The sequence below is a fragment of the Malus sylvestris genome, chromosome 9, assembly GCF_916048215.2.
Source record: "Malus sylvestris chromosome 9, drMalSylv7.2, whole genome shotgun sequence".
NCBI classification, from domain to species: domain Eukaryota; kingdom Viridiplantae; phylum Streptophyta; class Magnoliopsida; order Rosales; family Rosaceae; genus Malus; species Malus sylvestris.
Window position 1 is genome coordinate 8,868,769 of NC_062268.1, and position 12,372 is coordinate 8,881,140.

Here is a 12,372-nt window from a genome sequence, read left to right on the forward strand (position 1 = left end):
GATACATTTCTGGTTCGGCTAGGAGTGAGTTCACTGCTATATATATATAGGGGAGTGCATCATTCAAAGCCCCTCCAATTCAACTCACAAATTGCCTTGCGCAAACTCGCTATACGCGAAACCTCTCAACAACCTTGAGAAATCTCTCATTTTCCCCCTTTCTCGCCAACACATCTTCAGTTTAGATAAACAGCACTGTGAAGGCAACCGGTGACATCTTCAGTTGGAATAAACAACACTGTTACCGTAGAATCAGCCGACCGCGAAGCACCTTCAGTTTGGATAAACAACACTGCATCGAGACCGACTGATTATCTATCCAAGTCTCAGTCGAGAAAGATTTCCGAATCCTTATTGGCAGAGGTCATCTCATTAGACTTCTCAACGAAGTGAGGCTTTACAGAATACTAGGCTCGGCACATTGAACTTCTAGTTGTTTATGATTAGATATTCACAAGTAATTTTTAGAGTTCGGCATTCTGACGGACGAACCACATTTACCATCAAGACATACATCTAGTGTCCGTATAGTCTGGTACCTGTTCGGCGTGCTTACACTCTTACAAATATAATCACTGTGACCGAACCCGGCGCAGATGATTTGTGAACTTCGCAGAACTAGCAGCCTTGTCTTCAGGCTTTAGAACCTGAAGGCCGAGACGTGTTCCTTCCTCAACCGCAGTCGCAAGATCAAGAAGTCAGCAGTGCGCTCAACGCGACATCAACACATTTTACTCCCCAACCGAGCTCGACCGACGAGTTGGCACGCCCCGCACACAACGGAAGGACATAGTTAGCTCATTAGTTACTCGGCTTGCGTGCCACGTAGGCTTGGTAGTTTTTAGTGTCAACAATTATATATAATATATATTATTCGGTTCGGATTTGGGGATGGATATAGATTAGGGACCCCTATAACGAGAAATTTTATTTTAACCCATGTAAATTCTTTCTACACCCAACTTAAATTTTAATTATGACGTGTCATTTTTTACATATTACATAATTACTATAAAGTACAAGATGTAATTAACAATAAAACTAAATTTTATCAATAAACCCACATCCAATAATCAATCCCTTACTATCACCAATCTAATTTTTCATGTACGAAACTTAGAAAGTGACGAAGAAATAAGATTGGTGACTGAACGTGGGGCACATAAAAATCACAAGTCCACGAAGGCATACCACTTTCCCAGTCCATTCTATAGAAAATTGAGGCAATCACTCCAACGTCAAGGCAAAGGAGACGGAAGATGGTGATTATGTACTAGTTAAAATTGGTCAAGCACAAACCAGATTGATGATATTTATGTAAATGTAAATATTCATAAAACTAAATTCAAATGGCAAAGAGCATAGGCACCTATAGAAAAATTATGGGTTATTGCTAAAAGGTGGTCAAAAGTTAAAGTAAAAAAAAATAGAAACTTTTGAATAGCAATTTTGACAATCATCTTTAAGTGTTTTTTACTTAAAGGGAGGAGTGTAAGAGATTCAATTGAGAGTGAAAATCACCGGCCAAGTTGTTTCTGAATATTGTAACAAAGATTTGAAGCCGAATGTCAGTATAAAAGCTGTAATCACCAAAAAGGACACAATGAAGAGAGTAAATGTGAGAACTCGTATTCCATAATTATATTATAAGTTATCTTATATATATATATATATATATATATATATATATATATATATGTGTGTGTATGTATGTATGTATGTATGTGTGTGTGTGTGTGTGTGTGTCAACTAGAGTTGTATGTTGATCAACACGTGATGACCAAATGACATGTCTCTGTGACTCATGAATTTTAAGCAAGAGCTGTTAGATACTAAGGTGAGTCACCACTCTATTGCTTGATGGTGTCGAATTTTTAAGAAAAACGTAGGGCTAGCTGTCATGCGTTGCACTTCCTACCAATTAAATGGCTTAATCTTTGCCGTCTTCTCGTAGTATAAATAGGAGCTTTGCCCCATTTGTTTTGGAAATAAGGAAACATGCAGAGCATGCATCGAAGGTTCAACGCAGAGAAAGGGAGTGAGGGTAAAGAGAGAAAGAAATAGGGTTTAGGGTTTGTTGTGTGGAGATTGTTAGTTGGGTTGTCTTGCCAAAACTTGGATTATCGAGGTGAGTGGTTTATGTAATGTGTTTTAAAATATTCTTATTTTCGATAAATGAAAACCACAAACTATTATGGGTTTTTATCTATTTATAAATCTCTATCTATTTCAAGTTAAGGATGTTGGATTTGTTGAAATGTTTCAGAGTTATTATATATTGTGATATGTGAATTATTTGGAAATGTTCATGGAGCATGAGAACTTTGGTGTTGCATTAATCTGAGGGATAAATGTAAACTGCACACGAGGACATTAAGGCAGATGGACATTAGGGGTCACGTGGTGAGTTACAATTTATGAAGGATATAATGAACACATAAAGGGATGATGTGATATGGCACTGCCTGTATGATGATCTGATATTATTATTGTATTTTCTAGAATGTGTAAAAAGGCATCGCTTGACTGGCATATTATATATTCTACTCATTGACTGAGCGACGGTGGTTGTTGCTCACCCCTCACGTATTATTTTACAGATGAGCTATTTTGCAAGACAGGTGTTAGAAGAGCTGAGGTGGTGATTGAGGAGAAATTTAATGATTTTAGTTTATTATTTTTGTACACCTTGTAAGGATTTTGGAGTTATTAATAAGAGGAGTTTATTTTTCCAACCCGTGTCAATTTCCTTTTATTTATTTAGTTTTTAACTCACGTTTTGGATTGGGGTTCGAGTTTTTATTACCGACCCCGGGTCGAGGGTGTGACAGTAAAATTGCTGATGGAATTGGCAGCAATATGACCGCAAAGGGTGCTGAGGCAGACATCAACCCCATACCTAAACATGTATATATAAACCTGTCAAACAAAATTGCAACTGATATTTTTCTAACAAATGCAAAATATAACAAGATTAAAGAAAAATTGCAAGTAGCCTCTGACCTTTAAGTCTCGAAATTAAACTCAGTAAAAACCAAAAATAGGGAATGCATAAATTAGAATCTAAATCATATTGATTTAATTATTTTGTAAGAGAAAAAGTTATCACAAATTCACAAGAAAGAAGACAAATTCAACTCAAGTTAGTAGTGTGGGTGTAAAGATAAATTTGCATATTGAATTGGGTTTATGAGGGTAGTTTAGGTTATAAAATTGGGTTTAAAAAGATATTAATAGTTTAATTAAAAATAATATAGGTGTGGAGAATAAGTTGGGTGTAAAAAGAGGTTATACGAGTTCAAATAAAATTCCCCCTATAACCATATCCAAAATCATAATCGAATAATAATCATGGTTTTTCCCCATACCCAAAATATACCCGAATTTTCATACCCAAATCCAATCCATTCGGACGGTTATCCACGGTTATCGGGTTTAATGGTTAGAATTGTCATCCCTAAAATTATCAGGCCTTGCCAAGCAAAAAGTATGAATGTTATAAATTCAAGATGCTCTGCGACAAAAACAGGCCCTTTCAAATCAACACACAAATTGCCCTGCGCAAAATTTCTTAACAACCTTGAGATTTTGATCTTCTCCCCTTTTCTTCCCACCAACACATCTTCAGTTTTGGATGGACAACATTGTGAAGAAAACCGGTGACATCTTCAATTTGGATAAGCAGCACTTGAGTCATAGAATCAGCCGACCGATAGGTGCCTTTAGTTTGGATAAATAGCATTGCTTCAAGATCGACTGGTTATTTATCTAAGTCTCGGTCAACAAGGATTTCTGAGTCTTTGTTGGTAGAGGTCATTTCATCAGCAATCTCGGCGAAATGAGGTGTTACCAAGTTACTAGACTCGACGTATTGAAAGTCAAGTTTTGTTTACGATTGGATATTCACAAGTACATTTTAGAGTTCGGCATTCTGACGGCCGAACCACATTAACCATCAAGACATTTATCTCTTTCGAGTATTTGTGTTAGTACAGTTTGGTACCTGTTCAGCTATTTATACTCTCACGAATATAATTACTGAGACTGAACCCGGTGCCGACGATTTATGAACTTCGCAGAACTAGTAGCGTTGTCTTCAGGCTCTAGAACCCGAAGGCCGAGATGTGTTCCTTCTTCGGCTGCAGTCCCAAGATCAAGAAGTCAGTAGTGCGCCCAACGCCACATCAACACATTTTACTCCCTGGCCGAACTCGGCCGACGAGTTGGCACGCCCCGCACACAACTGAATGACGTAGTTAGCTTATTAATTACTCAGCATGCGCGCCACGTAGGCTTGGTAGTTTTTAGGGTCAACATTTTGGCACGCCTAGTAGGACCTAGTGCTAAAACTACGAAGTTCACATGGTATATCAAGATCTCAATCAGGCTCCATTGGACTAGATTTGTCGCCTATTAAAGAAAAACTTCGAGAAGCAAGAAAAACTCCTTGAGAAATGCTATAGAAATTTTTGTTAATGTGAGTAGAATTCTTGAAAAAGAAAGGCAAGAGGGCTGTGAGCAATTTTTCACTCTGGTCGCAGTCAAACTTCGGACTAAGAAAATTGTCAAGACGACCGAAGAAAAACCTAGGCCTAAAAGAAAAAGTTCAAGTTTCTAAGTAAAAAAATGACACAAAAAATGATTCATCAAATAAGTGTTCAAATGACCAACAAGACCGATACATGGCTTCAGACCATAAAACCACATCAATTGATATGGTAATTGGAGACATGGTCTTAGACGCTGAAAATACGCCAATCGATATGACTATTGGCGATAAAGATGATATGGAGAAATCTCGTTTGGTTGCATTATTCGAGTTAAAAGCCAAAATTGACGAAATAATTATGCTCGATGAGCTTAATTTTTCAATGCATTTTTTGGTAGAAAGAGAAAACTATTTCACCAAGTCAAATATATTTGGAGATGGTTTTTATTCGGCTCGGTGCAAAGTCTAATTGGAATTGTTGGTATTAAACGATCTCGGCTCGGAATAAAACATCGTTGGGCCCCTCTGCTTTATAGGTCGGCCACTTTCTTTTTCTTTTGCTAAAAAAAAGGAATAAATTATTTTCTTAACCATTCGGCCTTTCATGCCGATCCGTAAGAAAATAAAGGGCAGCATGTGGTATAATCAGCGGTTAAGTTTTTTTTAGTCTCGCTGAGAAATATTATTTGCTGATATGTTGCGTGCAACAAGAAAGGCCACCCGTGTTGTAGTAGGTCTCCGCGTGGCCTAGCCTATTCACCCTGTGAGATGGGCATTCGGTGGGACAAATAGGGCATTTGGTGGTTAATATCTGCAGTGATTTTTCGATTTTACTATCCTCGGCCATATAGCTCGACCAAATCTCACATACGACTAAGTCTTATTATTTCAGTCCTTGATTATTGGTGGTCACTGAGCATTTAGATAGATTGCATTTGGCTGAATCTCACAACTACCGACACCTTGTTGTTTCGACGAACTCCATTTTTCGACTTGAATCTCATGCTGGGTGGCAATGACGTTTTTTTTTAGTTTAGCAACGGTGATTTGAGCTCGGCGATTTGAACAACTTTGTCATGAAAATCGACGATTTGAAGCTTAAGTCGTTGAAAACTTTCTAAATCCTATCTCAATATGTTGTTCACTTCGCCATGGTCTTCACATTCTGCTTTATCAAGATTCATCAAGAGCTTCTTCTTCACCAAAGACTCAGTGAATTGCTGCATGCTTCTTAATGATGTGTCCACTGTTTGTTTCTGCATCGCGAATTGCTAAGCCTCCATGTTGTGTTTCCAAGATGAGCAAAAATCACCTGACCAAATTGAGCAGAAATCATATGTTGTCTTGAATCAAGGCCACGACATTTGGTAGGCTTTGGCCAATTCTTGAGATGGTGGTCCCTTATATACTAAGTGTTAAACCCCACCCTCAAATTATTATAAATTTCACAATTTCCCTAAAAGGTTTATTAAATTTACAATTTAGCCCCTCACTTTATACCCAATCCGGATCCTCTTTCTAGATTCCCTCCCTCTCCTTAGCTGCCACATGGCAACCCACTAACTCACCCCTATCTCTCTTTCTTCTCCCTGGGTTCTCACTCTCTTAGCTCAACTCTCTTTCTCTTTCACTCTCACTATCTCTCTCCCCCCGATCTACACTCACGCATCCATTCACACACCCATACCCATCAACGATTTCACCACTGCCACCAACCCCTTCCCGTTGACTCTCTCTCACCCTCCCTAGTCTCTGTGAAACATGGCGAAGCACAAAGAAACTCCGACGAAACCCGAGACCTTCGAGCAAAGATCTGGCCACCATTCGACGTTATCAAGGTACGAAATCCTTTCCCCTCGTCTTAACCTTCTTTTTTGTGGTTAGATTGTAGGGTTTATGGGTCAAACGATGGCTACCGAAGCTCGGGAGGCTCTGGCCTTCTTCCCTAGCGAGAAGCAGACCGGCTCGACCCAACCCTTGGAGCCCAAACCTTTCAAAAGCCCAAAACCAAAACCCTTGTTAGTTAGGCCTTTGGGCCGTATAGGACTCGGGCTTTAGGCCCGTTAAACCTAAACCCAAACCCATTTAATTATTTATTTATTTTTATTTACTTTCTGAAATCCTATAACCTTTGGGCCGAGCTTTTAAGCCCAAGCCCTTTAACCCAAAACCCTTGGACCCCAAGCCCTTGGGCCTTAGAACCAAGACCAAAACCCAATCCAACCCAGTAGCCCAGCTGTGTGTGGCCGATGCATGGAGCACACGCGCCACCGTCCACGGTGGTGCTGACGAATTCTCCGGCAACCCACGACAGGGAATGGTCGCTAGAGCCGCCACCTTGCTGCGACACGTGACCGTACATGATGTCATTTTTTATGTTTTTCGACGTCCTGAACCCGCTTATGATGTCCATTTTTTGAAATTCAATTGTTTGAGTATAGTTTTGTTAAGTGTACCTTTTATGTGCTTAGGTGCGAATATTAGCGGCGATTCCGTCATTCCTATTTCGTACGGCTCTTCGACGATAGAGTATCTGTGAGTGGACCTCTTATAAAATGCATGTTTTAATAGTAGAAATGCATACATGAAAAACATGATTTAATGGTTACATTTTATGAAACGTTTTATAAGTAAATTGAATTTACACTAATGATATATCATGCTTTATTGCGACTATTTTGGAACACCATATTTTATCGAATTTATGTTCTTTGTAGTATATATGATGGATGACTATATACTATTTATGAACATGTTTTCTTTGTACTTCTTCATAGTATGTATGATGGATGACTATATGCTATGAAGATGATTTTGAGATATATGTACTTATGTTTGTAAAGAGTATATTCAATGTTTTGTGAGTATCTAGTGGTCACTGTTCTACCTACGGGCGATGATACTTATATTGCCTTCGGGCAGGCGTGTGTAGGGCACTGTTATGTGCATAAGGGCGATACTGATACCACTTGATACTTATATTGCCTTCGGGCATGCGTGTGTAGGGCACTGTTCTGTGCATATAGGTAATACTCGTACCACTAGTTAGCACACTATATACGAGATATGTTTTATGAAAGGTTTTATGGCATGTTAAGTTTTCGGAGAAACCTATTATATAATATGCTATTAGTTTTCATAAAACTTTGGGGGTTAGTATGCTGATAACTGTTTCAGTATTATATATATCAATTTGGTCCACTCATGTTTGTTTTGCGCCCCTTCAGGACATAGGAATGAGGAATATGATCCGAGATAGGAGGCATTCCCCTATCAGTGATACTGCATCATCATCTTGGCCTTGACTTATATTGTAATAACACCTCTCTATTTTATCTTCCGCTCGTACTTTGAATTAGATGTATACTCTGAACATGTCATGCATTATCAATGTGTTTTCATTATTAGCAGTTGAATATTATTTTATTATATTATATTAGTAATTTGAGCAAAATTGATATATGTGATTTACAGGTTCTCAGCATATGCATTCATTAAATAGATTGTGTCACCTTCGAATGTCGGCCAGAACGTGGTTATCCAGATGTCCCTCAGACATCGGGATCGGGGAGTGTCACTAAGCTTGACCTGTAAAAGAAAATTTTATTAGTTTTGCCGAGAAGTATGAAATTTCTCAAGTCTTAAGAGAGCTCACTGCAAGTCTTTTTGCCCATTAAGGCTGCTTTGATGATAGTCCAATTTCTTTAGTCCATTCGGTGGCATGCACACATAAAAAAGGAGAGCTTTTTATGGTCAAAGATCTTGAAGTTTGGTACTCGTTGAGCTTGGTGGCTAATTCTTTGCCGAGCAATGCATTGAAAATCTCGGTGGACTTCGACGGTGGACCAAAGTTTATCTCGATGGACTTCAAATTTTTACAGTCGGTGGAATTTCAAATGGCCATATGGGTCCAAGAATCATGATTTATATTGGCTATGATAGATGAGTGGAGAAGTTTCTCCAATGTCTTAGGTGCATATATGGTCGAATTTGATTGGTGCCGACATTATTTTCTTCTGTCGGGAAGTATTTACCATCAATTGGGACATGATTTATACTTGCCGAGGTGCACTACCGAGCTACAGTTTACACAGTTATTGAGTTCAGGGATAGCTCTTGACGACCACTTAGGAAGATGTTGGATGTTCCTGCTTACTGCGTACACAGACTCGGCAGTGGTTTGGTCATGCTTGATCGAAGCCCAACAAGGGGAGACAAAGTTGCTATCAGTAATAAAACAACCACTTGGTGTTGTTGAACTTTAGTAGTCTTCGATTATTTGGGCGTCTCCTGCGGAGTCCCGTACTTTTTCTTGATAAAGATGATAAGCCGTGAACTAGTAAAGTTCTGGGACGACCCATTCAGTGAGACAATGTATGGCCATTTGGATTAATCAAGTGCGCGCAAGAGGTGTATATTCGGCCAGCTATTGTCTCTAGGCCAGTTTCTCATGCAACAGTCTGTGATTTAGTGGTTTATAAAGCATTTGATGGCAAGATTCGATCAGTGGCATTCATTCAAAGAGTGGTGTTCAATGGTGAAGTGGTACCCATCAATTTCACAAGTTTTTGAGGTAAGAGTCTCGGCAGATGTTGTCTTTCGGCCGAGGATCTTTTCATCAGCATTTGGTCCACTCGATGGCATATGTCAGGAAAAGAAAATTCGGTGGAATCATATTTTTTTATGGCCAAAAAAGATGGCATGCAAAAGATTATATGATTTCAGTTTGAAAGGAGATAAGGGCAGGTTCATGATATAAATGAACGGCCACCTATTTCAAGTGGTAGGCTTTCACGTGGAATATCCTTCTTTGGTAAAGCAGTTAGTTAGAGTTTGTCAAGGATCTTAAACTCGAATGCTGTCTTACAATCAAGGCCGAGCGACAAGAGGCCATCACCGGAGAGGTTCGGTCGAAGTAACGCTCAGCAATGAAAAAGCCAATAGCTCTTTAGCAATTGATTGGTTGGCCATTTAAAAATAATGTAGTGGCCCATTTGTGTGTATATATATATATATATATATATGGAACTATTATTGGCATTTTAAAAATCTCATTTGTTACTTCTCAAAAATGTATTTTTCTTTTTAAATATAGAAAGTTTGAAGTGCTAATAACAATTCCCTATACATATATATATATATAATATCATCTTTGCACTCGGCCGAATAGAGGTCATTCGGTGGAAAAGAACTAGGCCAATATTTTCTGGCCTCGATTTTCACAAGGCCATTGTTGTCGGCATTGGTTCAAGATTTTGTATGCTTTTCGCCGAATCAAATCAATATGTATTTGGCGGAATTAGGCAGCTACGAACGTTCAAATGTAAATTTCCTCAACTATTCGGTTTAAGGGCCGAAACTTAAGGAAATTGGGTGGCTGTGTTTGGATCTAAAATTGCACCATCGGTCCGTGCAATCAATGCTGTTGAGTGAGCACAGCTCCCAACCGTCGGATGAAAAAGTGAAGATAATTTTGTTATTATTGAAGGATAATATTATGGTTTTTATCATAATAATTATCTTTTAATATGATTCATCTCGACATTTTCTTATACAGGATAAATGAGATTCAAATTATATCCCTAAGCAAGCAGTACAGTTCAAATTGATTTGAGATGTCTGGTGTATTGACGTGTGGATTTGATCAGTTTGGTTTGGCTGACGGATTCAAGTGGTATGCTGCAAAATGATATTAAGTTGATATTGGAATGTTGTTTATTTGCAAACGTCACTTGGAAGCTGCTAATGGGGTTGGATTTTGAACTGATTATTATCCATTAAAAATATGATGATAATTAGTAAAAAAAGAATTTGAAATTCATCTAGACGGGGATTAGGATGCATGCATGGATGGGTTTAAAGGTGATGGAATTATGATGATGAGATAAGAAACCTAGGTAGGCTATGCCTTTGGTCATAATGTGATCATCCTGGATATGCTTTAACATGAAGCCCCCCGCCAGAGTTAAAATTACAATCTTATTCAATTTACGTCACTCATAACGCTGGTATTCATCTATCTTTATCCTAATTACATATCATTTATCTCAATTTTAATCTATAAATTATTTCGAAAGTTCCCATATCTAATATGGTCGTTTCCAGTGTTTGAAAAATCAGTGCATGTCCATCCACTGCTGATTAGTTTTGCATTGAAAGTTCCCATATCTAACATGGAGCTCACATTTTCTATTGTTTTTTCGCCCTTGCTTCTCGAATCCATAAGTTTTATGGAGTTTGTTTCTGTAAACAAACGTTAATCAACTTTACAAGACAACTAAAGGGAAGAAAATGAAAATATATCACTGTAAACAAACGTTAATCAACTTTACAAGCCATGTAAACAAACGTTAATCAACTTTACAAGCCAACTAAACGGAAGAAAATGTAAACAAACGTTAATCAACTTTACAAGCCAACTAAAGGGAAGAAAATGAAAATATACCAACCGACGTCGTAAGTGATCGATTGCTTTGAATTCTTTTTTAATATTGCAGTTAAATCTAAATCAATCAACCACTTGCAAAGCTAATTGCTAAATTGCTTGACTCGTAGACTTGAGATTATCCAAAGTAGCTAGAGCATTTTACTCTATTTTTTGCATTCAAATTTGAATCTTCATTCCCATAATTTAGCTAATGGCTTGGTATTTTCTTTAATCTTTCTTTTTTATTTTTTTGAAAGAATAAGTGCCAAGAATCTTCCACCTCGGATGCCTTCATAGTTGTATATTACTTTTAAGTCAGATAAGTTAGGTTAAATTTGATGACATTTGAAGTCATGACTTATTGCTATATTTAATTCTAGATAATTATATTAATATTTGTTAAAGTAAAGTGGACCATTCAAATCCAATTGGCCCTAGTCAAATCTGAAAAGTCAACTTCAGAATAAATTGACCACAGAGGAGAGGAAGCATTGTCAAACTGAGCAGAAAATAACCTTTCTGTGAGAAAACCCGCTTGCAACGCTGATTGCTTTGGATTCTTTTTTTAATATTGCAGTTGAATTCAAATTAATCGATCATTTACAACGTTGATTGCTAAATTGCTTAGCTTGCAAACTTAAAATTATTCAAAGTAGCTAAAGCAGTCTATTTTATTTTTTGCACTTAAGTTTGAATCCTTATTTCTGTAATTTAGAAAAATCTAATATATATTTGACTCTATGAATGGCTTGGTATTTTTCTTAAATCAATTTTTTTTTGTTTTTTTGTTTTTTAAAGAATAAGTGCCAAGTATCTTCCACTTCGGATGCCTTCATAGTACGTAGTAGATTACCTGAGCAGAAAATAACCTCTCGGTGAGAAACACACTATGTGTTATTCTTTCTCCCACTTCCACTCGAGACAATATATGAAACTGTTTGGACCCAAAATTGCATCATCGGTCCGTGTAATCAAGGTCGTTGAGTGAGTACAGATTCTAACAGTCGGATGAAAAAGTGAAGATAATTTTGTTATTATTGAAGGATAAAATATTAGGAAAACTAATGAGAATGACCTGAAAACTTTGAGTTTTAATAATAAGAACAAAATAAAGGGTAAAGTGAATAGTACCATGATTGACTTTTTAGTATAAAAATGTGGTTTTTCGTTAAAGTGAACAGTATCGGGAGCTTTTCGTTAAAGTTCCCTAAAATATTGGGATTTTTATCATAATAATGATATTTTAATATGATTCATCTTGACATTTTCTTATATGGGATAAATGGGATTCAAATTATATCCCCAAGCAAACAGTACAGTTCAAATTGATTTGGGATGTCTGGTGTATGGTCGTGTGGACTGGATCAGTTTGGTTTGGCTGATGGATTCAAGTGGTATGTTGCAAAATGATATTAAGTTAATATTGTAATGTTGTTTATTTGCAGACGTCACTTGG